Source organism: Diadema setosum, chromosome 18, assembly GCF_964275005.1.
Source record: "Diadema setosum chromosome 18, eeDiaSeto1, whole genome shotgun sequence".
Classification (NCBI taxonomy): domain Eukaryota; kingdom Metazoa; phylum Echinodermata; class Echinoidea; order Diadematoida; family Diadematidae; genus Diadema; species Diadema setosum.
The window spans coordinates 21,791,545-21,817,279 of record NC_092702.1 but is presented as its reverse complement, the minus strand read 5'-3'; the positions used below and the strand labels follow the sequence as shown (position 1 = coordinate 21,817,279).

The 25,735-nt window shown below is 39.9% G+C and overlaps 1 protein-coding gene across 1 annotated transcript in view; it reads left to right on the top strand.

Moving 5' to 3' along the window:
* The window catches only part of LOC140241511 (fibroblast growth factor receptor-like), a 140,804-nt gene that overhangs the window by 8,478 nt on the left and 106,591 nt on the right, over positions 1–25,735 (top strand). The window contains exon 2 of the mRNA XM_072321243.1: positions 11,932–11,992. The gene's annotated coding sequence lies outside the window, so the exon portion shown is untranslated. The remainder of the gene's footprint in view (positions 1–11,931; positions 11,993–25,735) is intronic.

The window sequence follows — 25,735 nt, the reverse complement described above, 5'->3', positions numbered from 1 at the left end:
GGTATGAAGGATTACCTTCAAAAGACAAAAAACAATGTCTCTCACAGAGAAAAGAAAGGATGTAGGAAATCTGTGTGCACAGATTTGGTATAATGTCATGAAAGATTTCCTACCTTCCTTTTATGCTGTCCACCCACATCCCCCTCCCTGCCAGCTATTTCAGTAGATCATGATGTCATGTGCTTGGGGAATATTCAGAAACCAGATTGAAGGATGTGTTATTGTGTGTCCTCTCAGCTTCTCATAATGATTACTTTATGCAACTCCATACATTGTTCTGTATCCTAATGCCAGCTTTAATCAATGAAAGGGGGATTTGTGTACCCATTTATATGAAAAAAAAAGACAAGTCTAAGGCCAAGTAAAAAAAGAAACCAGTTTCTCGTCCTCGCGCGCATCGATTTTGGCCGCCGCATCGATTTTTTTACTATTTACTATTTTCAAAATGGCGCTGAAAATACCAAGAAATTCATAATTCTCGTCCCAGCCCGCTCCCCGCCCGCATCGATTTGCAGTTGCCGCATCGACTTTTTTGATATTTACTATTTTTTCGGCCGCCGAAAAAAAAAAAAAAGATCGACAATTCACCTAACAATCGTGACGTCTCATTTCTAATTTTTACGCCTTGCGTCCTCTACTTAGCTGTAGACTGTAGTACAGCTGTAACTTCTGTGTGTAGTGCGTATGTAATAACGCATGCATTTCACACTGCGAGCTCGGCCGATCGGCAAGAAGGAATGACCCACAAAGCAGTCGAACTGCACTGTGGATAGTTGGATGGGCGACGCGGCGGGCCGGCCTACTGGGCTGTGATGTACAGCGCACTCGGTACGTCGTGAACGCGATAGCGGCAACATTTTTGCGAACAATCGCTGATATTCCACGCATATATCGCGCGTTGTTCGTATTTTTCCCCGTTTCTGATATTTTAAGCGGATGAATTGTACTGTACAAATGCTTGTGAGGATTGTAACGGTATCGAGTTTGCATACATTTTCATGTCATTGTGACTATGTACATGTGTGTGCACTGTGCAGTGTCGGAAGGTACAGTGCCAGCAGGGAGGTCCGCACCTCCCTGGTGCCAGTGCAGTGGCCGTGCCGCACCATATATCGGCAAAGTGTGCGTGTTTTGTAGCTGTCCAGGGTCCCCATCCCCTGGTCTGTCACGACGATACATTCTATTTTGAAGAGAAAATGAATGCGCTTTTCCAGCAAATGTAGAATTATTAAATGGGTGTATCTACAAAATAAATAACTTTTCCACGGATTCTGGTTTGTCTCGTATTTCTGCGGGATACTTTTCTTCACGATGTAAATTCACGGACACAGCCGTGAGTGGTATCATCTGTAGTGTGTACTGTTATACAATCATTCATCATCCAAATGAGTGATTATCAAATGTCTTTTTAGAACATGAAGAAACATCTTTAAACGTTTAATGCTAGAATGCCATATCAGTATCATTTTGACATCCATCTGCATTTGTACAAGCCAGTTTCCAGTTGAATGTGCTACTCTTGTACTGTGAAGAACTGCAGATATACATACCAGCTGTGTGGACACAAAAAGTCACAAACACCAATAAATAAAGCAGTGTTTTGAATATCATGGAATTTATTTCAGTCGTACATTTGTTGAAAGACATGTTTTATACCTGTTTCAATTGATAGCACAATACATCAGAATTGCAAGAACACTGGTATCAGAAAAGCCATTACAACACTAAATACCAGTATTAAGATGGTCATTTTCCCTTGACATCTGCAGTGGAAAGAAAAAGCAAATGTATTTCTGCATGCATGAAGTTTCATTTCAAGTATGGCACATAAGACTATTTGTTTGAAAATGCACAGATTGCAGGCAAGACGTACACTTGGGACCTGGTCTCATAACACAGCTACCAGAGTGATATTTCATTTCATAAATTGAATATAGAAAATTGTAAAGCCCTCTCTCGTTACCTTTCTCAGAATTACCGGACGAGAAACACGTATTACTTTCATTTTGACGATCCTTGAAAAAATAGTAAGATATCAAATAGTAAGGACCTCCCTCATCGCCTTGCTCAAAAAACCCGGACGAGAAACTACTTTCTTTTTTTTACTTGGCCTAATACACTGCTAATAGTATTATGGTATAAAAATGTACTTTGATTTGTAAATAAATGTGAATATGTTTTGTACATGCAGTTTCAATTCTGCAGGGTGTGCAAAGATGAAATAGGACTTTTTACTGCTTATTTTATCATGCTTACAATGTAGTCATACTCTGCTGATGAAAAAAAACAAACAAACCACAAACAAAACTGTCATACTCTTTGATGAGTTATAGTTGTGATTTTTGTAGACTTTGCCATTTTACTACTGTTGTATGCAATCCCAATTGTAATTATGAGGGAAGCTGTTGACAAGCATTTCAGCACCTCTTCTTTGAGGGATTTACTTGTTTTTTCAGCAATATAGTATAGTGTGCAAGTAGTTACTATAAACTTCCCAAACTCATCGTAGGCTTAAAAAAGATAATTATGCCTATCTCTTTAATGCTCTAAATACTATATCATGTTACTGGGCATGTGCTGAGATGTGTTGATCACCAACTTCTAAATAGATACACTCATTGACAATACTGTACTTTACAAAGACATTTTTCATTTGTCAATGGCCATGTGCATTGGCACCCTCTACCATCTGCTCCAAATTGCCATGATTGACCATAGTCCCATGTGAGCTTTGACATCATCTTCAGGGGCCTTCGACCAGCAGCAGAAAGCTTGCTTCTGTGCACAAGACAAGAGTCTAGTCTCTCTCCCAGCTTGTGCTGAGCTCAATCCATCAGTCCCTTTCTCTTGCTGGGATTTTCAGCAGGTCACAGGTCAATCCTCGGCTGAAGGTTCAATGCCAATTGTGTTCAGTTCACACAGCACACACATGGCTGGGATGGCTTCACACATGTTTTGTATGGGCAGCTGTGCCCTTTGGTGGGAGTCTTGATGCGATGAAAATGTCCAAGTGACTTGAAGTTGAGCCCACGTGTACACAGGCCTTTTTTTTTGGGGGGGGGGGGGGCATCAATATTTCGAAAAGAATTTTGTGACCCCAAAAGAGAGGGATTCTTGTGACTTTCATTTGTTCCCAGCACAGGGAGAGAGAGAAACGTGACCTTTGGTCAGATGTGTACTTTTCTTCAGTTATGGAAGCTAACGTAGGCAATCTCTCCCAGGTGATGGTAGTGATCATGACCATATTTGACAGACTGTTGGTGTGTCCCTTCAGATGCAACCATCTCTACAAATTCTTTGAATTGAGAACTGTTCTATGAACTGTTCTGAACTTTGAAAATATGTGTACATGTAGATGGAGGAATGTCCACTAGTAATAAAATTTGATGAGAAAAACAGAACTGAATGGACAATAATGAGGAAGAAATGAGGGAGCAAAGGTAAATGGTAAGGGTTCCTGCAAACTTTGGCTAGAAACTAAAAAGGTAATTTTGGCTAGAAACTAATAAAATAATTTGCCAGCATTGAATTCATCTGGAAATGTTCAATGCTAAGGATTTGTATGTTTCTTTTGTTTTGTTAAGATTGAAAAAAAAAATTCAGGTAATTCTGTGAGGACCATGTCTCAAGTTTTGATTATTATTGTGCATGATAGCCTTGCATTTGAGGTATGAGTGAATTCAAACAAGAAAACTGTCACAGTTGCTATCATATATTATAGAAAGAAATATGGCAGCCCCCCTGTTTTTAGGGTGTGTAATTGGGTCAGCCCTCTGACCTGCCATGTTTGGAGTTTCAATCCCTGGGTGTTCCCAGTAGAACACAAGGGAAGGAGAATTTATAGTTGTTGTAATGTATAAATGCCATGAGGCAGGTCTGTCTGTAGTCTACATGTGTCAACCGTTTGTTTACAATCTACAGTACACATAAAAAGGATGTAAATAATCATTGTTATTCTATAGAAAAGGCAGAACTTCTTACAGGTACTAGTGAAAGTGTAATAACTGTTGTAGCTTCAATTGCTTTTCATAAATCAAGAAGGTTTAATATTGAAACATGTAAGGTAATTCTATAGTGTATGCATTGTTAGCCTTCTGAGTGGAGGGGGGGGGGGGGGTTCTCAGCGTAAAGAGTGCTCTTGTGACTACAGGGGTCACCATATTTGATGTCTCCTTGTGTTCTATTCTATAAATGGCAAGAGGTTGTATGATATTGTTATGCTGGGCTTCACAAGTTGTAAGGGCAAAAGTGTGAGTTACATTGTACAATCGACTTGTGTATAAAGTTAGAATTTTTTAGGACCGTTCACACTAACAGTATTGGAAATAATAATATTATGGCAAAGAGTTACAAGGCAAGTATTCAAAGACTGTCAGAGAAATTGCAGTGTAAAACCATGGAGCTACTAACTAGAGTTAGTAGCTCCATGGTTAAACCATCAAGAAAATGTGATATTTTTATCTCCTAGCTTCCACTCAACACTTACTCCAGGCATTCACAGACCTGTGCAATATATATGTAGCCAGCCTGTGAAAGAAGTTACATCAGAGTTGGTAGAAGTATCAAAGGGGCATGTTCACATACACCTGTGCAAATGTAGAATAGGAACACTTGTGCGGCTTGTTTCGAATATACCATGCCTTGCAATACAGTGTGATGGATTTGTAGTCTTATATTCATTATAATTCTCTTTCAACCCATTAGCAACTGAAGATTCTGTACAAAATGGCTTATTGTTCCCTGTAAGGTACAGCAATATTACTCTCATTTCGACAAATTTCTAAATTATGCAAAATAGATCACTGCATGTCTATTTTTGTCGATTATAATAATGTTTATTTGAAAGCCTATTGAGACTTCTGACATTCTTTTGTTGACCTTTGACCTCTTTCAAATGACGTAATTATATATTTTGTATGAAAACAATAAAAATACTTGTAGTAAAGTCTAAAACTATAAAAAGCAGACGGGTTGTTTCGAGCATTTTTGGAATAATCTGAGGGGTGGTTTCAGGCGGTTCAGTTACTAATGGGTTAATGGCCCACATACACATGTACACACATACATACATACAAACACACACACACACACACACACACACACACGCACATGCACATGCACTGCAACCCTCTTTGACATTCTTACAACATCTTGTAAGTATCACATGATTCCATTTCTTTAAAAAAAAAAAGAAAACTGAAGAAAGAAATGGTCGCTCTGACATTCTACATCCAACTTAATTACCGCATCACGTAGCATACATTACCTCCTTAATGACGATTACTCTAGTTAAATAGATTTTGGCACAAGAACACATGCATACAAACAAGCTTTAACAGGAGTTGGCCTCTATATGTAAAGGTGTCTTATTATGTATTTATTTCACATTTACACTGTAAACTTTTTTCTTTATCTCTCTTGAGACTCTGTAATCAGATTGGCATTTTCTGTACTCTCTACTTGAATATGTGAGTGTCACTCATACAGACAAAGTAGCAAGATGTCAATTGCGATCCAAATATTGAGTCTTTTGCGCCCATTCAGATGGACAGAAATATCCCGCTGATAGTTGATCTCGATAATTTGTCAACCAAATGGTGCATGCCTGAAATCAACCGGAATGATGTCACAGAGTTTGCCTTTGTGTTTGTGCACGGTTGTGATGTGTGCTTTGAATGATACTCGATAGAATAAACTATCTTGAGGTCATTTGCTCCAGCTTTCAGGCGCTTGCCATGGTGCAAATTATTGTTCTATATCTCGGGTAATTGCGATATTTTCGAAATAATCACGAAAATTTCTTGCAGTACGGATCATGATGCCGATTGCGCTATTCAGTGAGATTTTTGTGTCTACACTGGCAAACATCTTCAGATATGGCTTGCGATGCAAATCTCAAGATTGGGATACCGCTAGTTGGCGTCAGTGTGAATGCAATTGTTGTGAATGCATTTGTAGTGAATACTCTCCCTCAACTTTCTGGCCACTGCCAATGTCCACTAACATACAACTGTAGGACATCTCAGTTACTTCTTAAGTCTATGTGTAACTTTGTAACCATGTTGAGTTTTAACTAGACTGCTGGGACTATGACTTTTGGGGGGGGGGGAGATTGGGGGAGAAGGGTGGTATGTGATACTGATATACCTAAAGGGTTTCATTTTTGTCTAAAAAGGAAAGAGAGGAGGGTATTGGTGGGAGTGTAGCTAATTCCCCCAAGTGCATGGTTCTGCCAGAAAAGCTGGCCCTTCTGACCCCTGCGTCTAAGAGGTTCCATATTAGGCCCTATATCAAGGTTTCCCATACTCACATTTCAGTATGAATATGTTGTTTTCACCATGAAGTGGTATCGCCTTCTTCCAGTCCTCTTTCTGTCTTTCCATTCTTTGCCTTGGACTCCCTTTTCAACTGCTAAGTGATTTTCGTGGTGGCATTCAATCTTGTAGTTCCGCTGCTCAAAGAGAACTCAGCAATAGCATGCTCACTGGGGACACTGATACTCATTGTATTGAGGGGTTTTGTCAACAACAGCAAATCCTGATGACGGCTTTTATACTGTCCTGCATGTAGCCATTTATGACAGCCATAGAGGTGGCGAATTATTTTCAGTAATCGCATGCAACAGCCCAGTAAATTTTAATGCTGATTCGCCTTCATGGAAATGTCTTTTTTTGTGTGTCCAAAGTATATGATTATATAAGCCTATACAATTCTGTATTTTTTTTTTTTACAGTATAGAGCAGAAGAATCTTGAAGACTCTATGTACTCTCACTATTATTTCCAATAGTCTCTGCTCCTCATTCACACTACACACACAAAACCAATATTTTTCTTGAAATCGACTGAAGGCAATAACAAACTACTCTCTAGGTAAATGTTCATAGATGAAGCATGCAACCTGCCTCTTTAGCTCTACAAGATTGGTAATTAGGCCAAATGTGGACAATATAAGTGGAAGTGAATAGACACCTACACGTTCTCTGCAGCTAATGACCACGATGATTGTACACATATATTTCAAAAAGCCATAAGATACCATGCTATAATTGCTAGATTCATGTGTTAATTGATGTGATGTTTACCTTGTTTGCTTGACGTTCCTGTCTATAATTCCTTGTCTTTGATTTTTTTTTTTTTTTACCGCTTTGTGAAAAAAAAAAATTGATGAGTGTTCCTTTGAGTTGAATGTAATGATAAGAATAGGATATTTTCAAGACGCCACTGTTTTTGCAGTACATGTACAAGTAAGTGTACTATCTCCTGAACCAATTTGAGTTTTCTTATCCAACTTCTTTTAATTTCTTTTGACTCTAATATTTTTCTCCCATATGGGGGGAAAAAAGGCTGTGGTTACTGTGTTTTGTCTTATTTTTGCACTATTCTCCCTCTCTCTCCTTCTTGAAAGTTGAGTAGACCCTTCCCCTGTCTATCATATCAAGGATTGACTCAAGTGTTACTGACTGGAACCAGTGTACACATATTTTGTGGTCTGCCGATGAAGGAAGAGCTGCCATTTGAGACGACCAGACTTGGGTCAAGTGTGTGTGTCTGGATGTGAAGGGGGGGGGGGGGGGGAGGGGGGCAGGGTGTGATTGTTGAGCCGAGGGGAGAAAATGCGCACACGTTTTTTCTGACTGATGGAAGAGTTATGATGGATAACAGAAATATGACAGTGTATGTCCTCCAGAGTCAAGCTCCTGTGATAATATTTCAGTGTGGTCATGGAGACTGTCGTAAATGGTTTCAAGGACAGATGATTTGAAATGTGAAGAAGAGTAGGAGACAAGAACAATGAAGGTGCTGTTTCCAGTGAACTTTTTCATCAGTCCTCTGCAAAATATCACTTTGCCAGTTTGAGTACTTGGTATTCCCTTCCCACAAAAATCAAACTCTCTTTCTCTCTCCCTCTTATACCCTATCAATGTTCATCCATGATGCTCAAATTACGTTACGTTGCATGTTCTTCCATGCCGTGTTATACAACACCTAAAAAAAATGTAGCTATCTGATTGGATGATTGTTCATCACATGACATTCAGTTAAAAGTGCCATTGCATGCTGTTGCTGTCAACCATGCAATTTTTTTGTGAGTAAATGTGGATATTGCACGGGTGACGTCACCAATTTCCATTGACTTGAAGTTTTTGTTCCATTCTACAGCTCTGATGTCACAATGAATGAGCATTTGCAGTATGCACTCAAACGTTTATAAAGCACTCTTGTTGTCACTCATTTTTGTAAACAACTTCAACCAAGTGGTTTTGCGAACGTACACTACTACACATACATGTGCGTACAACTACTAGACGGACTGTGAGTAGGCTACTCATTTCCCTTTCAAAGGAAATGGTCGGCATTTCTGTGCCAAAATCTTGTACCTTTGCACTTGTGACCATCACCATTTGTATATCATATTGACAAGTATCAGCCCTGTTTTTTACGGACAGTTAGCAGGGATTTTCTTCCGGTCTGATTGAATTTGGTGATATTATCTTGTGTGAAAATTACAGAGCCATTTTATTTGTATCTATCATGACATTGGATCTAAACTGCAAGATGCCACAAGATTCACAGTCTGTGAGCTCCTTGCAGAAGCTTCCAAATCTGCTCTTGGGAATGGGAAGGGAAATACTGTGATGCTTGCCTGGCTTGACTACCCCTCAGTAATGCTAGAGTCACACACGGCCGGATTTCGTACCAGGTCCATAAGGAATTAAAACCGTATCAATCTGGTTCAAGCCGTAGAGACATGCATTGACCTGCATTGTAACCTGTGTCAATTCCTGATGGATTCCGGGGGCTACGATACGGCGGTGAAAATTTTTTGGTCATATTAAAAATTTTCTCACAGATTTCAATTCCATATTGATATCTGAAATGACCCGGATTTCGTACCAGGTCCATAAGGAATTAAAACCGTATCAATCTGGTTCAAGCCGTAGAGACATGCATTGACCTGCATCGTAACTTGTGTCAATTCCTGATGGATTCCGGGGGCTACGATACGGCGGTGAAAAATTTTTGGTCATATTAAAAATTTTCTCACAGATTTCAATTCCATATTGATATCTGAAATGACCCGGTTTCAAACCACATTGACTCGCTTCGACCTGCAGCATAAAACCGTATGAACCTTTGCTGTATACCACATTGCCTTCATGCAATGATAATGACAAGATTTACATTCGGGTCAGTACGGGTTGAAGCGGGTTGACACGGGTCGATATAGGGGTCGAAAAGGATTCAGTTAAGGATTTAAAGCGGATTTTTATACGGTTTGATATGGGTGAATACAGGTCTCTATGGTTTGAACTGGGTCGATACGGTTTTAATTCCTTGTGGACCCGGTTTGAAATCCGACCATGTGTGACTGTAGCATAAATTACCCTCCATTCCGGGACTAATCCAGCTCATTTTCAACCGGTTCAAATCCATTTTGTGACCCGGCCGTGTGTGACTCTATCATTACTTGAGCGCATTGTGCTCACAGGATTTACAAGATAGATGGGGTGAAAATCTCTGTGCTTGTCATTTCAACTATTCATCAACGCTACAAATTATACAGACATGTGTGATAGGCGCTGTTATGTTTCAGTGTAAGGCCTGTCAAGTGCAGTGAGTTTATGACTTTGGAAAAAAATAGTCAACAACCAACAAAGCATCGAGAGGTCCCTGCACTAAAAAGCACCTTGTGCCTTTGAATGTGGATGAGGGCCTCCGCAGCATACGGTATAGTATTTTTTTACTTTCTTGAATTTGGAGTTTCTGCTCGTAAATCAAAAGAAACTTGTATGGGACTTGAATGTCTGTTTGGATTCACTTGGAAAAAGAATACATGTAATTCAGTGGATATCTCTTTATTCATATATGATGATTTTTGCTGATGAAATACACAGCAGTAAATCATCTTCAAAGTTGTATTTGTGATCAGCAGTGTCAGTTCATGATTTTTTATTGAACTTTCCATATCAGTGACAGTGGTCAGGCAACAAGATTGTTCAAATCCAGTATTTGGCAAGATGTTTTGAACTCCACATGATGAGGTTGTTTAGATCAAGGAGTAATCCTCATGTGGGTCCTTTGATAGTTACAGTATGTAAACGTATTATCTCTTATTAAAACAAGCAAACCCCCCCCCCCCAAAAAAAAAAAAAAACAAAAAAAAAAAACAAACAAACAAACACACAAGCAAACAGTGCTTTTTATTATTCTCTCACAACTCTGCCACACTCCAGGAACATAGAGCTCAAATCAAAGTTTCCAAGATGTATTGTATCCCTGAATACATCTAACATTCTAGCCTACCTCCACATTCCAGAATTCACAGCGGCCAGCTCCTGGCCTGAGCTAATTTTGCCCGCGCCATGCAGTAAAAATTGCGTTCAGTAACTATAGCAGAGCCGCGCTACTTTTACGATGACCCATTCACGAACTTGGCCACGCAAGGGATAACTACCATGGTAACTAAATGTGCACTCTGGCGGAGGGCTGGACCAGGTAATTGTGACCTTTAACCGTGCAAGTAATTTTGGCCCGAGCCTGGCGCTGCTGTCGTTCATAAACTCTTCGATCGGCACCAGGCCCGCGCCTGGCCCACGCCTGGTGCTAGCTTCAGCAGTGCCAAATTAGCCCGCTCCTGGTGCGACCCATTCATAAACTAAAAATTTTACGACTTGGCTTAGGCCTGGTCCGGGCCAGAGGAGTTACTGAAAGGGGTATAAGTTTTCACCAAATGGCACTTCCTGGCAATTTTGTGAGTGGTTTAATTTGTGATCATGGAGTACAGGACTGTACAGAGAAATGCGTGCATGCACATCACATTTCTGTCAGGAGCAGGGTTAATATTCTTGCATGTTTGTAATGCGTGAATAGCACCCGATTTGCGAAATTCGAAAAATGAAAACCTCACGAAATAAATGGCACATACAGTACTTTAAGACTGTGGAACAGCATACCTGATGAGACCATAAAACTCCAACCCAATTTTTTTCCAGTTGAAATCACAAAATTCCGGTTGGAAGCTCCCAACCAGAGTTTTTATGCAACAGATTTTACATTCTTAGGTTAGCAATCTTGAAAAATTCAGGTTGGGCATATCCCAACCTGAATTATTTAAGGTTGCTAAAAAGTTTTATGCAATGGGACCCTGGTGAGAGCAGTTCTTTAACTGCGCATGTTTTAATAAGCACTGTACACATCATATGCCCTTACAGCTGATGTTTATAAAGACTTAAGTACACCATACATGTCTACCTCACACCATACCAGTATGCTGATAACACCTAATGGTGACCTGTACTTTACTGAAAGAAAAAGGAAAAGATATTTAGAAAGCTTGCATCCATGGAAGATCTGCAGCTCTATACCACTATTGTTAATGTCTGTGCTGTTTTGTGGTACGGCAATCTTTTTTTTTTTTTAAAGCAGTTGGAGTAAGAGAAGGCTTGTCTTTGGCCATCACTCATCCATAAGATTATGACAGCATAACACAGCTTTTCCTGTTTTCAAGCGTTTCGCATCACAAACTGTCAATGACTTTGTTTTTGCTGCTCTGACAGCTTCTCAAACGAAATCCTGGATTTTACCAGCCGCTCTGTACGTCATATGTACATAGTGTGCACATTTGCAAACAGAACTGGGGGACTTTTTCTAAGACAGAAGTCTTGGTGGGTCTTACATTTGTAGTTCTTAATATGGATCCTTGCCTCACATCTACATAATTCTACATCTGATATTGCCCTTTCCAAACCAAAATTTCGAAATGCTTATTCTTTGTTTTATTCTTACAAAATTACCATGTTCCATTTCATTGTTCCTTAGCGATTGCTCCTTGGATTGTTTTTAGCTTTTTTTCAGAGATTGGTCTGATCAGTTACCTGGATGTACAAGTGTATGTTAAGAGTTTTCCATTTCCTTTCCCCTCCCCCCAGATATCTCAGACTGTATTGGAGCTGGGTATATTAGACAGTGCACACCTTCTCTGTGATATAGGTACGTATGGACAACGTTCTTTGTTGTTTCAGTGGAGGTTATGGGTATGAACGTTTATTGGCTGTTCGTATGAAAGTAGAGACTATGGGTGCATTTGTCAACTCACTTTCTGGTGCAGATTTAAGGTTTCCAAACAACTTTCAGAGAGTTTTAGGCAGTTGATGAACGCAAACTACACATCGCCGCTCCTCGGGTCAAACTGCGCGATGGAGCTGCGCAGTATCAAGCCTTCTCGATCAACTCACCGACAGAGTTGATAAACACAACAACTCAAGAAACGTAATCCGAAAGGCATTTGCTAACACATTTTCCTAGTAGATATTGAAACACGCACGGTTCAAAAATTGGAAAGTTGATAAATGCAGCCTATATTACGTGCATCAAGGAAAGCCATTAATGCCATTGCCATGTTGGTATCTGTCACAACATTTGAGCATTAGCTTTTCTTCGTGCGAGGTGAAGAGGTTCAACAGAGAGAGGGAGAGAGGGATAAAGGAAGTGTGAAGTTGGTCTAACTTTTCACCTTCTTTTTCCCTTTCCCCCCTCTCCCTCTTTCCATCTTCTTCCCATTCTATTCTTATGTCTCTCTCTTTCTCTTTCCCTGTAAAAGTCGTCACCTGTTCTAGATAAATCATTGAAAGACACCAAACATGCTCATCGCATCCTGGCGTGGTTAAGGGAAGGCCAAGACGGGTACCCTGGGCAAGAGTGCATGGGTATGAATATTTTATCTCCAAATGAAAATGTTGCAAGCATGGGTTCATAACCCAGCCACCAAGGAGAGTATGGTCATGGAGCAAGCGCTGGTAACGCAGGGCTGGCCTCAATACCACTCGAAAGGCCACGCTAAGGTTTAACCCACTGGATGCTGATTCTAGAGGATAGGCTATGCACACCTACCATACATCTTGATGAGATTCCTTTTACCGGTATTTTGACTGGTGACTACTAGTAAACGCAAAGGAAAAATGGCTGAGGTTAGATTGAATCACATTTTTAATATCAGAAGAAATACACAAAAGTGGATTTATCAAATAAATGATTGTGAACGAAAGTCTGATAACAGTTCAGTAGTGTAGCATTGAAGCATGATATTAATGTTATGTTTGATCTCAAAGTAGGCCCTATAAGAAGTAGGCCTACATGTATGCTGTGTACATTTATCTTTTGAGCATATCCACATTGCTCAAACTGTTCTCACTCTTGCTAAGTTTTAAAGATAATTACTCTGGAATCCTTTTTCCTTTGAAATTTGTTGTGTTAAGTTGTTGAATACCTGCAAGAGTTAATATATGATAACTGCATACAGAAATTCCTTGGTCACTCCAACATGGGTTTAGTGTGTAATGACCTGCACTGCTTTGTGATTCTGAAATATTGTAAATTCATCATGTGTCATGGCTAACAGACATTGTGTCTGACACTTCTTAGGTTCTAGACATAATGGCAATATGACTGCCTTTTTCATTAGTCATAAGATCTCAAATGTTGATGCAATCATTATTATTATTATCATTATTTTTGTTTGCTGGTTATGATGACAGGAGTATAGATATGGTGATGCTGTGAGCACCTATTTTGAAGACATCAGACTATGGGTACATTTATGTGTAACTTGGTTTTAGCCATGATCGCCGTTTTGAAACGTGATTAGTGCAAAATGTGATTGCATCCACACTCACTTAGGCCGTGTTTATGCTTCCCCTTTTCGGGCCAGAATCAGCGTTTTGAAACGTGATTAGTGCAAAACGCTGTTGCGTTCATGCTCACTTCAATAGAAACGCTGATTCAAAACGCCGATCCAAAACGCACAAAAAGGTGCGTTTACGATCGGCGTTTCTGACTAATCACGTTTGACGGGGAAGTATAAACGCAACAGCGTTTCTAAACGCGTTTAGAGTGATGTCATCTAAACGCCTTTCCGGTTCACGTGAAAAAGCGCGCGCCCGGCCAGCCAGCTACCCTTGCCTGTGCAGTTTTCCCATGTACTGTGCATGCGCATGTCTTTCCCAGCTGCTCTCCCAGGCCAGGCCACCGATCGCAGCGCGCGCCCCAATTTGACCTGCCTCTGCTGAGGTCAGCGAAGCAATCGCAAACGCTCTTTCCAAGACTCGAAGAAAGTGAGCATAAACAGTGCTCCCGTGAACAGCGTTTTGAATCAGCGTTTTGAATCAGCGTTTTGAATCAGCGTTTCAAAACGCTGATTCTGCCTTCGCAAATTGAGCATAAACACACCCTTTGATATGTACAGTATTTAAAAGTGGCAATTCGAAATGTGGCAAGGGTGCGTTTGCAATTGAGAAATCTCTAGTCACCTTTACTGCAAAAGCATAAATGTGAAATAACAATTGGCAGTTTTCTCTAATCACATTTACATGGGAAACATAAATGTAAAATCATGTATGCTGAATAGCAGTCTACAATATGGGTTTATAGTTTCTAAATGCGCAGTGCATATTTGCCAAATCGGCTCATTCTGGACCTCAAAAAAATTGAGCATAAACAGTAGGGCCTACCTCCATGAATGGCGTGTTGGTTCTGCCCTTGCAAATTGAGCATATTCAAAATGCATCAGATATTGCAGGAATTGTGCAGAAACAATGTATTGCAAGTCACAAGCCATAGTCAGGCACATCAGAAGGCAGGCATGCATAAGTCATTTTCTAGCCTCCCTGGATAGTTCAAGTCTTTGGTAACTGCTGCCCTCTTCCTCAACTGGATATATGCTGAGAACTGGCTGGATTTGATGAGTAAGCAACAAGTCAAGCAGGGCATATCAGCATCCCCAGGAATATACATCCTGACAGCCTTCTTGTAGATTGGACGCAATTATCTCCAATCTAATAGCTTGGATGGCTCTGTTTGTTCATGGCTGAAAAGCTTGTACTTTTGTTCCTGCCACATAAAATGGTCACACTGTGCCCTTTCAGACCCCCTCCCCATCCCTCTTGAGGGTGGGGTGGGGGAGTGGTAGAGAATGTGAGGAAACAGTAAGTAACAACCAGTGAAGCGGGGGGGGGGGGGGGGGGAGGGGATAAGGGTAGAAAGAAAAGGAAACATGGTCATAGATCACAACAGTCTTCTCTCTTCATAAAAAAGCCATCTGTTCTTGATATTCTTGATGATATGGTGTCTTGATGTTGACAGGAGATGCTACTTTGCCAGTGAGCAGAGAGAAATAAAACTTGAGTCTTTTGTTGTTGTTGGAGAAGGGGAAAAACCATTTGTGTGTGTGTGTGTGCGTGCGTGCCAGAGGACAGTTATGTGTCTACAGTCTATAGTGTACTGTAGAATTCTGTATGTGCAGGGAGGTGAGACACCTCCCTGGTATGTGGAAGTGTACTGCAGAGATCTGCATTAGAATTCTCATGGTTTGATTGGATGTGATATGTTGTATCCTTATATACTTTCTTCATGTAACTATGAACATGTTACTTCGTTTGCACATGAGTTTTGCTTTCAGTCAGCACTAGTTCACTAATACTTGGCAAATCAAAATGGTACAAAGATGGCTAGATTCATCATTATTGTGTGTTTATATTCAGTCATCATCACAGCCCAGATTTCAAAATTGAAGGGCCAACTTTGGATATTAAAAAGAGTAACTTCCAGAAATAGATTCTGATGAGATCAGGAGGTTAAAAAGTTTTTTTTTTTTTTTTTTTTCGTATCATCCCTATATGCATCACTGTAGTTCAACTGCTCTAAAGATACAATGTCTGAACTTGACACACTGCATAGTACTAGTAGTGAAGTGATGCGACCTTTTCTCACTGGCAAAAATTTTGTTAAAGGGAAGGTAAACCCAAAGTGCAATGTGGATTGAGTGAAAGCAGCAACATTAGTAGAACACACAGTGAAAGTTTGAGAAAAATCGGACAATCGATGCAAAAGTTATGAATTGTTAAAGTTTTGGTGTTGGAACCGCTGGATGAGGAGACTACTAGAGGATATGACGTATGAGTGGACAACAATACAAAGAAAATATAAAGGATATTCAACAAAAATTCACTTTTCTAGAATTATGAAAGAGCAGTGGACCAACCGCTTTCAGAAAGCAGGGGGAATAATTGCTACCCTTAACATATGTCAATATCAAGTTGATGGAATTTGTAATTTTCATGAAAAATGGATTTTTGTAGTATTTTCTTTATATTTTGTTGATATTGTAGTCCACTCATACGTCATAACCTCTAGTAGTCTCCTCATCCAGCGGTTCCAACACCAAAACTTTAAAAATTCATAACTTTTGCATCGATTGTCCGATTTTCTTCAAACCTTCACTGATGTGTTCTACTAATGTTGCTGCTTTCACTCAATCCACATTGTTCTTGGGGTTTATCTTCCCTTTAAGCTGCAGCAATAGGTAGGACCAGAGTGGGTTGATAGAGAGAGTTGCGACACCAGAAGTTCGCGCTGATTGGTCAATCCCTCAAAATAGTTCCCCCCCCCCCCCCGATCGTTGATGTGGATAAGACGGTAGAAAACCGCGTACACTATTGATGATGCAACAATGCACTTGTTATTTTGCTCCGTGGCTCGCGCAAAGTAGAGTTACGCATGGGTTCTGCTCGAGAGTTCAGAATAGTTCCTCCTAGTCGTCATAACAACAATAAAGACCAATAGCCCGGGATTTTGAATTACAACAACAAATGTAAAGGAGTGGGACTACATAATATTTTCGTCCCTATATTTTGACGTTCACCCATCAACACCATCCAGGAGCGTTAAAACCACTTTAAAAATATTTCATCCTTACCGGTTGTTTCCATCGGTTTCCTTGCCTTCGACAGCAAATACTCCTTCCTGTACTTAATTAATTTTACATGATTGCCGTAAAAACAAGGACATTTTTCTCAACAAGTCACACTCCCGTTGCAAGCGATTAGTATCTCACACTTTCGCTGGGTCTGTGTATGGTACTATGCGCCTACGTGAAAACCCTGTAGAAATAATTCGTCGACATCGACGACCGGGGGAACTATTTGACATGACCTTTGTACCCCAGTGTCGCAACTCTCTCTATCAACCTGCTCTGGGTAGGGCTAAGGTCTCGCTTTAGCCCCACCAATCACCCAAGGATAAAAGCAGAGTGTTCATCACTTTTGTTTTTTCATTGTTTTCTCTTCTTTTTTTGGGGGGGGGGTGGGCTAGCCCTACCAATAGTACAGGACTATCTAGCACTGCAAAACTAGTGGTGATTTGCAGTGCTGAAGAAACCAATGAGAATAGAAACAGATAGTCCGGGGCTAAGGAAGCCATTGAAAACTGGTTGCGCTGAAACTAATCTGAGGTAATATTTGTAACAGAACCGCTCGGGTGTACACTTAATGGTCATTATGAGCGGAAGTAGTAGACTGCTTCGATGGAAATGAGTGTTTATTGAATTGATAAATTGTAAGCAATGAATTATTGGTACAATAGGTGACTGAAGAGAGGTTTTTATTATTTTTATCATTCTGTAACTGAGTTTTGGGCTGCATTTATCTAAAAATTTTCTGAGGCAGAATCACGATCCTAAGCGCATTTATGGCATTGTGGGCTACCATGTTTTCAAATGTGTTTAGAAACACCGATATGAAACGCCTTTCAAAGGGCATTTTGAAAGGCATTTGATACTGCGATCACCTTTTGAGAGTAGATAAATGCAATGCCGTTTTGAAACACATTTATATCTCTTAGCTGCCAAGGTCAACTTCCATGCAGTATACAACCCGCAGGTTACAACAAGGGCCTCAGACGACCTCTGCTTCCCAGGTCAAACTGTGCAAAGCAGCAGTGCAGTTACAACTCTCGAATCAGTGATGGACAGATTAATTGGCAAACTTCACCATTAAAGGGGAAGTCCGGACGATTATCAGCCGTTTCCCGTGTAAAGAACAATATTTCATGAACCTATTACCTTTTTCCCGATGAGAAAAGACCATCAGATACATTTACTATGATTTTTTGAAAAAATAAGGTAATTCTTCGTGTTCGAATCCGTCGCAAGCAGCCCTTCGTACTATCTGTCCCAGGATGCATTGCTACGCATCGATCTCCCATTGCACTGCTGACTGCGGCGCGGTATCTGCATGCCTGCCAAGGGCTGCATAGTTGGCACTACTGCAGGAGTCCGTACACCGTTTAGGAGTAATGTTGCCAAGCGCTGTATTCCTTTATTCAAATCATCTTCGATATATATATTTAAAATCCGTCAAAGATTAATATAAAATAGTCGCAATTTTATGATATTTTCATTTTGTTGAAATATTATATGTATTGTAATATTGCCGTATTTATTTGTGTCCATCCCATCATTTACATGTACATTCATCGGCTACTGTATTGTTGCCATCACAGTGATCAGGCATACATTTTACGTCTGCTGCTGCCAAATGCTATCACAATCCGCGATCGTTTTTTTTTTTTTTTTTTGACTTCTGAGTGTGAACAATCTGAGTTCAGTCTGTCAATTTCAGAATTATTGCTTCTCTTGTTGTCCAAGACTGTTGGGTATGTCTGACGGTGGTAAATTATGACCGTATAACTTTGAACCGTGGAAGAAACGCAAGCGCCAGTGCCGCCGCCAGTGGGGAGTATGATGAGGCTGAATCGAGTAGTATTTGTAAGTTTTGACGTCAAAGTTGTCAATTCTAATATTGGAGAGCCATCTGGCGCACCTTTCCCGCTCATTTTCTGGGTTCGGAATGGCAAAGAAACTCTTCTTCTGGCCAAACGCTTGACACATCGGCATTTTTGCGTGCGAAGTGAAACAATAACATACACATGTAGATCATGCCGTGTGCATCTGCGGATCCGCTGCATGGCCGGAACCACGCGGTACGCTACCGCTTGCTCGACCCGTATCACCGTTGCTCATGCAGGGCTCCCCGAGCCAGCTGACGCTCCAAACACAGAGCAATATGGGGCTAATACGTCACGCCGTCATGTGATCTTTCTAGCCGGCTTACAGAAATTGAACAGTTACGATTCAAAATTAGTGATGCGAAAAAAACGATTGTGACGAGTTGGGAGGGTATTTTTTAATGAAACGTAGTCATTTTGGCCTGTGATTTATGTAGATTATGGTGAAATTTAATCAAAATCGTCCGAACTTCTCCTTTAAGAGTAGTTATCACAGGAAGGTATAAAGCAAACAAACAAACAAACAGTTGGCATTTGAATGTGAATATCACTTTATTATGAACATTAGAGTACCCTCAAAATTACTAGAAATAGTGACTTTTGTAATTCTATACATGCTTTATGCTTTTACTTTCAAATATGGTGTCAACAGTGATTTCATCGACTTAACTGGAGAGGCCAAGAAGAAAGACAGCATAACTGATCTGAAAGGAGCTGTGCAAAGTTGAGGAGCTCAAATGTTAGAACATAAAAGCTCAAATGTTTATTATTAAGATCACAACTACATTGTGTATGTAAACACACACTGGAGGGCATGAAAACACAGGCACAGGGAGGTCTATCCCCTCATAGAAGGTGATTAAAATTCATGTGTTATGTTTTATGTGGACAATGTACAGTTAATGACAGCTGCTGGTTGGTAATAATGATTTTGATTTATGCTATATTGATATTAGGTAGACCTCCTGGTCTTGTGTCTATGGCAGCTACTTGAAATTTGAAGACTGCACATGCTTCAGATCAGAGAGCTGTATCACACAATGGGTTTCATTGGCAAGCTAGAAGTTGCGATGTGTAGTTTATTTGTACAGCCCCTGAGCTTCATAAAGAATTAAAAAAGTATTTGAATGTTTGAATGCTGAATGTAGTAATTGGTAATTTTTCATCCCTCTCCTTTTCTTTAAGCCTGTGTTAGTGAACACTGTTGTGATGGATTGCTCTTTCTCTAATGCAGTCATTAAATCATTTTTTCATGTGATATGGAATGATCTTTCCAAGTAGGGACTGTGCTCACACAATGTTACGCTTTTTATTATTTGAATAGTCTTGAACAATCTCCTCAAACAACCTCCTGGTTTGTTTTGATAGAGCCACATGTGGATGATTCTTCGAGGTGTAATTGATTGATCTTTGGTCGTCTTCAGTCAGATGACATTAGTTTCCGGGTACAATGGATATGCGACAACTATTGCACTTCAAGATTCCATCCAGTTCTTGTGGCAGTCTTCTTGTTCAGAAGAACTGAACGATAATAGAAGACAGATAGACAGACAGACAGACATACAAAAACATACAAGTGTTTAGCAGTTTTGCATTCTCAATGATTTTTCTCTCTGTGTTTGCTAGGTTTAGGGTAAAAACAAAACAACAAAAAACTTTCCTTTTCCTAATACCAGACTTGTCCTCACAGAAATGTTTATAAAAATTACAAGCGCTGTGAGTCTTGTTAAAGAACATACCATTCTTAATGAGTTTCAGTACTTCTACACTGTATTAGCTTGACACCTGCTTACACCTACTGTGTTGAGATTCGTGAATTTTTTCTGCTCCCAATGCAGACTACTGTGAAGCAAGATATTTTTGCGACATGAAATTTTTGTGAATTGTCACTGGCATTCAAAACATGTACAGTAGTGTAGACAAAAACTTTAGTAAATTTTGGCTCTTGCAATATTCGCAAAATTTTGCAAATGCACGCAAATATTCTTCGTTTTACAGTAACCTGCCAATTTCAGTGAAGGATATTAAGGTTGATAAGCAGAATCATTGAGTGCTGATAAATAGACACACTTATTTTGTAGAATTAGCAAAAACAAACCTACCGGTACATCCTGGTTAAGTTGAGAGAAAACTAACTTGGGGCTATGATGTTTTCGTCACACAGGACGAGTGGTTCCACATCATCTGTGGATGTGAACTTCCATCACTGATCAGTCACAGACCTCTTCATACCATCACGGCTTCACAGAGGTGATACAATTACATTGTGTGCATTCCTCAGTGATTGGAATTGCGCAACACCCACAGATGTATAATTATATGTGGGAGTACAGCTACTGGGATGTCAATCATTGAAGAGTGGGTAGAGTGCAGTGTGTCACAGTTGGGAGGATACCTACCCAACCAGTTATTGATACCATCTCTGCATCACACTCTTGAGTTTTTAGTCTGGTTCAAAATGTCTGTCAAACACTTAGAAAGTTCATTTTAGTCATGCTTGTGTCTATTTTAGAATTAGCACAGGACCAATTGGCTCCTACGAACCATGAAATGTGGATCATTGCACAAGCTATCATGGACATCTGTCTAACAAGCAGGGAGAACTTTTCTTTTGTGACAGCTAATTCATAAGGTACTATTATATTTAGCTGTTTCTTATTTCACTGTTTATAGTAATGCATTACATTACATCAGTTCTGCCCACTCCTTTGTTTTAATAAATCTATCATCATTCATGGTGTGCTTTCTTACTAACTTGCTGTGAAAATTGTTGGTAAGCTGTTAGGAAATCTGTGTTCAATCTTTGTGAGTATAAAAGGAGAGTGCATGAAATCTAATCATTACAACTAGTCTATTGCTGTGGAGACTTTGAGCATGTTTTTGTTGTGATTTCAAAAGGTGATATTATGTTTGCTTCTACTGTATTGACACATATGAGGAACACACTTTTAGCAGGCACATTAAAAAAATTGGACTTTTTTTCCATCAAGTAAACGGTTGAGAAAGACTGCTTTGCTCATATACAAATAAATGTTTTCACCATATATTGAAATAGTAATGTCAAGCTGGATAATGCAGGCAGGTGTTACAATGCCAGATTAAAATAGAAAGTCTGATACTCTTGATAGAGTAAAATAGAGATTATAATGGAAGAGTTCGATTCCATTATAAATTTACAGGAGACGCAATGTCACTGCTAATCTCATTTAGCATACCTTTGTTAGGCGAGGATTCTAACAGTGGGGGCAACTGTAAGTCGTGACGTTTTGCAGGATGTGTGCATGATCAGTCACATATTATGTGGTCAACATTGATACATAACGCTTACTGCAGACAAAAGGATTGTGATATCCTTTTGAGCTCAAAAGCCACAACATCGATGATTTTTTTTTTTCTTGATGGTATGGCGGAATGAGTGCTCAGAAACTTGTATAAAATTTGTGATTCAAGTTCAAAGTCCAACAGTTCAGATCAGCAGAATGCGGAAACGACATTACAAGTTAGGGTCTAGTCATACTCGGATCTTTCATTTCACAAGTGAAAGATTTCAGAGGGATTAGATTGTATGCTGCCTAGATGATAGTTATAGTGTCTGCATTGATTTTACCTATATAGTTAGAAGCTTTCAGCTGTATATTTGTGTGCATTGGAAGAAACTGACGAGTAAGAGAGACACTGCTGGGAGAAGGAGATGGGCAATTGCACAATGCACAGAGTAGTGTAAAACAAAACAAAACAAAACAAGGAGGACCTAAAAACTTGGCTCTAACACTGTACTGTAGGATGTTGAAATCTCTTTTTCAATTTCAGTCATGGTGTGGACAGTTAAGCAAGGCATGGTTTGAGTGAATGTCCACTTAAACCGGTTGAAGACAGACTGATTTTGCTATAGCATGCATTCCCCATAGACACCTGCTCGGGACTCGTCTTCAACGGGCTAATGGACAAGAACAAGAGAGAGGTTAGAATTTGAAGGTGGGACGTTACTGTGGAAAGACGTTACTGTGGAAAGACAACCCGAGCCTGCAGAGAGACAGAATGAACAGTGGATATTGGCCTTCAGAGGAGCCAGTCTTGTGCTGTTGTGGTCCTTGATGGCAGAGTCCTTTTAACCTGATTAAACTGAGGGGGTAGCACAGGGAGGAGAAGTCCTTCTCAGCCATATTTTCATGTCCAGCCATAGATTAGTTAATTATGTGGATGCAGAGTGAAATTCATGGCAGGTATTGTCAACCGAGGTCCAGTCACATTCAGAGTGTCCAGCAGAAATTTTCGATTGTTTCGTTTTGAAGGATAGTGTGACAGAAATCATTGCAGCAGAACGTCAAACGTCCATTTATGCTGCCACTTCCATTGCTTTTAATTTGTTTCCTTCTCTTTGACTATTAAAGCACAGTGGACCTACAAGGTACACTTATGAGATAGAGGAGAGAGATAGCTGTGACAAGCGCTCTTGTGTACGTGACTGGTTGTGATACCTTTGCAAGGATCGGCACCTGCCCTACAAAACGTGTGTTCACTCAGCAAACATCTTGTGAGATGGATCAATACACGACAAACCCATACAAATGTAAATGGTTTTCCTGGCTAGGCAATCAAAAATCACTGGCTGATCATATGTTTATCTCATCTATTTAGACTTTCTGTTTCCTACTACAAGTTTAGGCAACATGTTTTCCAAGATGCCCTTTAGTTGTTGGTGTTTGTCTATTGAAAGGGCAAGTGTGAAGAATGTCTAGTGTAAATATTTTCCTTTAATGTCAGAGTTTAATTATTATTATTATTATTATTATTATTTTTTTTTTTACAGGTAGTCCCAAAGGCTGTCAGAGAGGCATGTTTCTTCTTTCTGTCTTTCTGTGAAAAACAAACATACTCACAAAACCTTACAAACAAATAGGCCTACATGTTGCCACCCTTTGTGCCAAATGGTACATTATCCAGGAGTACGGCAGTTTTTGCTATGGATGGATTCAGATTGTTGCTGTTCTGCTTTTTCCCTGCCTTATTCATAGCACTTTCTGTCACACCTACATTCAAAGTACATGGATGAGTGTGACCTTAACCTTGACAAGTGAAAGAGTTGTGACATTTTATTCAATTCGAGCCTGGCCCTGTCTGATCTAGGGATATTTCCGACGGATCTTGCAGGGAGCTTGGGGAAAGATTACCTGTGTTTTCGTTAGCGCTCAGCGACTGTCCCTTTGCTAGATTCTCATCTCTATTCCCCCTCTCTCCTGAGCATGTACCATCTGTCTCTCCGCTTATTCTCCCAGCCTCTTTTGCTGTCTCTTGAGGTGTTCTTCTTTCCCCCTTTCAGTACCATCATGGCAAACTGGTGGGATAGAACACCAGGGACAGTTTGGTGATTCGGCTGTGAGAGGGTTAAGGAACTTCCATGGTTCAAAAACAGAGGAAGTGTGTTGGTGTAAATGTTTGCATTGTGTCCGTTTATGTGTATGTCTTTCATCACCTCTGTGGATATGGCTGAGGAGAAACCATGCTGAAGATGTTTCAAAAGTGCAGTGGGCTCTACCCCAATAGGCCGTGACAGACTTGCAACAAAATGCATAATGTTCATGTTTTCCCTTGATATCATGGCAAGACAGGCTCCACAGTGTATCCGCGGTGATCCTCGATAGTAGACTTTCACAGTTAGTAAAAAAGGTTCTCCGTTCTGTACAGAAGATTTAGGGAAATACAAAAATGGCCTGGTTCAGGAGTGTGATAAACAGAAAGCGTGCATGTCTTCATGTCTCGTCATGTAGAAGATGAATGATGGACTAATGCGGCTTCAGCCTGCAGCCATGTCACAGTACTTTTTGAGTTAAATCTGTGTCATTCATGGTTTGTTTGTTTGTTTGTTTGTTTGTTGTTGTTGTTGTTTTTTTTTTTTTACTTTACCTTGTGTTGTGAATGTGACTTTCTCATTCACAGGCTATGCTAGTATACAGAGAAACTATTGAATCAGGCTAAGTTTTAGGTAAACCTGTCCAGTTTTCTTCAACTTGAACATAGTATGCCAGTGGTAAGAAGGATAATGATTTCTAAATTTTGATTTGACTGCATTTAAAGTAAAGATCAGAACAATTTTACATTTTCAAAGTTGTACATCAGTTGCCCTGAAATGGGATGGAGACATCAAATTCTTTTGTAAATTTTGCATTATGAGTAGGAATATATGTTCTGATACATTCATCACATTGGTCATGAAGAGAACTTTCTGTGTTTTTTTCAGACATCCTATAATAGTCCAGGTAGAATGCATCAGAAAGTGGCATGTGATATTGAGAATAAAACTTTGTGTCAAACTTTGATCCATGTACTTTCTTTGCACAGAGGTTTGAAAGCTTCCTTCTTCAAATCCCCTGGTAGGTTGTATCAGTTTAAAGCCAAAACATAGTTCTCAGAAGGGCTCAAAATTCATCTTCCACCATTTGGAATTTGCTTGCAGTTGGTCAAAAGGGTTTACCAAGAAGTTTACCTAGCTGATGCAATTTGCCAGGATGATTAGTTTTTTTTTTTCGTTTTTTGTTTTTGAGTACGCCCCTATTTTGAGATCAAAGGTATAGAATAATTTTGATCGTAGTACATGACTTTTCTTCCAGCAGGGCCTTCCCCGTTCAGCCTTGTGGGAAGGTACAACTGTAGAATGTCACGTGATGATCGATGGTACCCTTGCAATCATATTTTCCAACAAGCTGCATACGATTCACACTAGTGCAGAAGATCGATGGATATCATAGTGGCCTGATTTATCAATTATTGATAATTAATAATGAAAATTTACGTAGCAACCATGATCTGGTAAGCTGTGAGATTACACGCTTTTGTCGTTACCTACTGAATTCATGTTATTTCAGCTTCTTCTTTTTTCCACATTATATTTCATGTACATTTTGGAACAATATCAACAGTTTTGCAGGTGTGTGAGAACTATGTTTTGGCTTTAATGCTGTTCATCTGCTATCGCCAGTCACCTCCGGCAGAGTGCAAGAGGGTTGGTATCGTTCACCTCTTCTACAAAATGTGTGTGAACAGACACCTCCACTTGCTTTTCACCCTTTCTTTTCATGAGAAGTGATATGAGATCTTCTGTGTGTGAGTTTGTGTGTG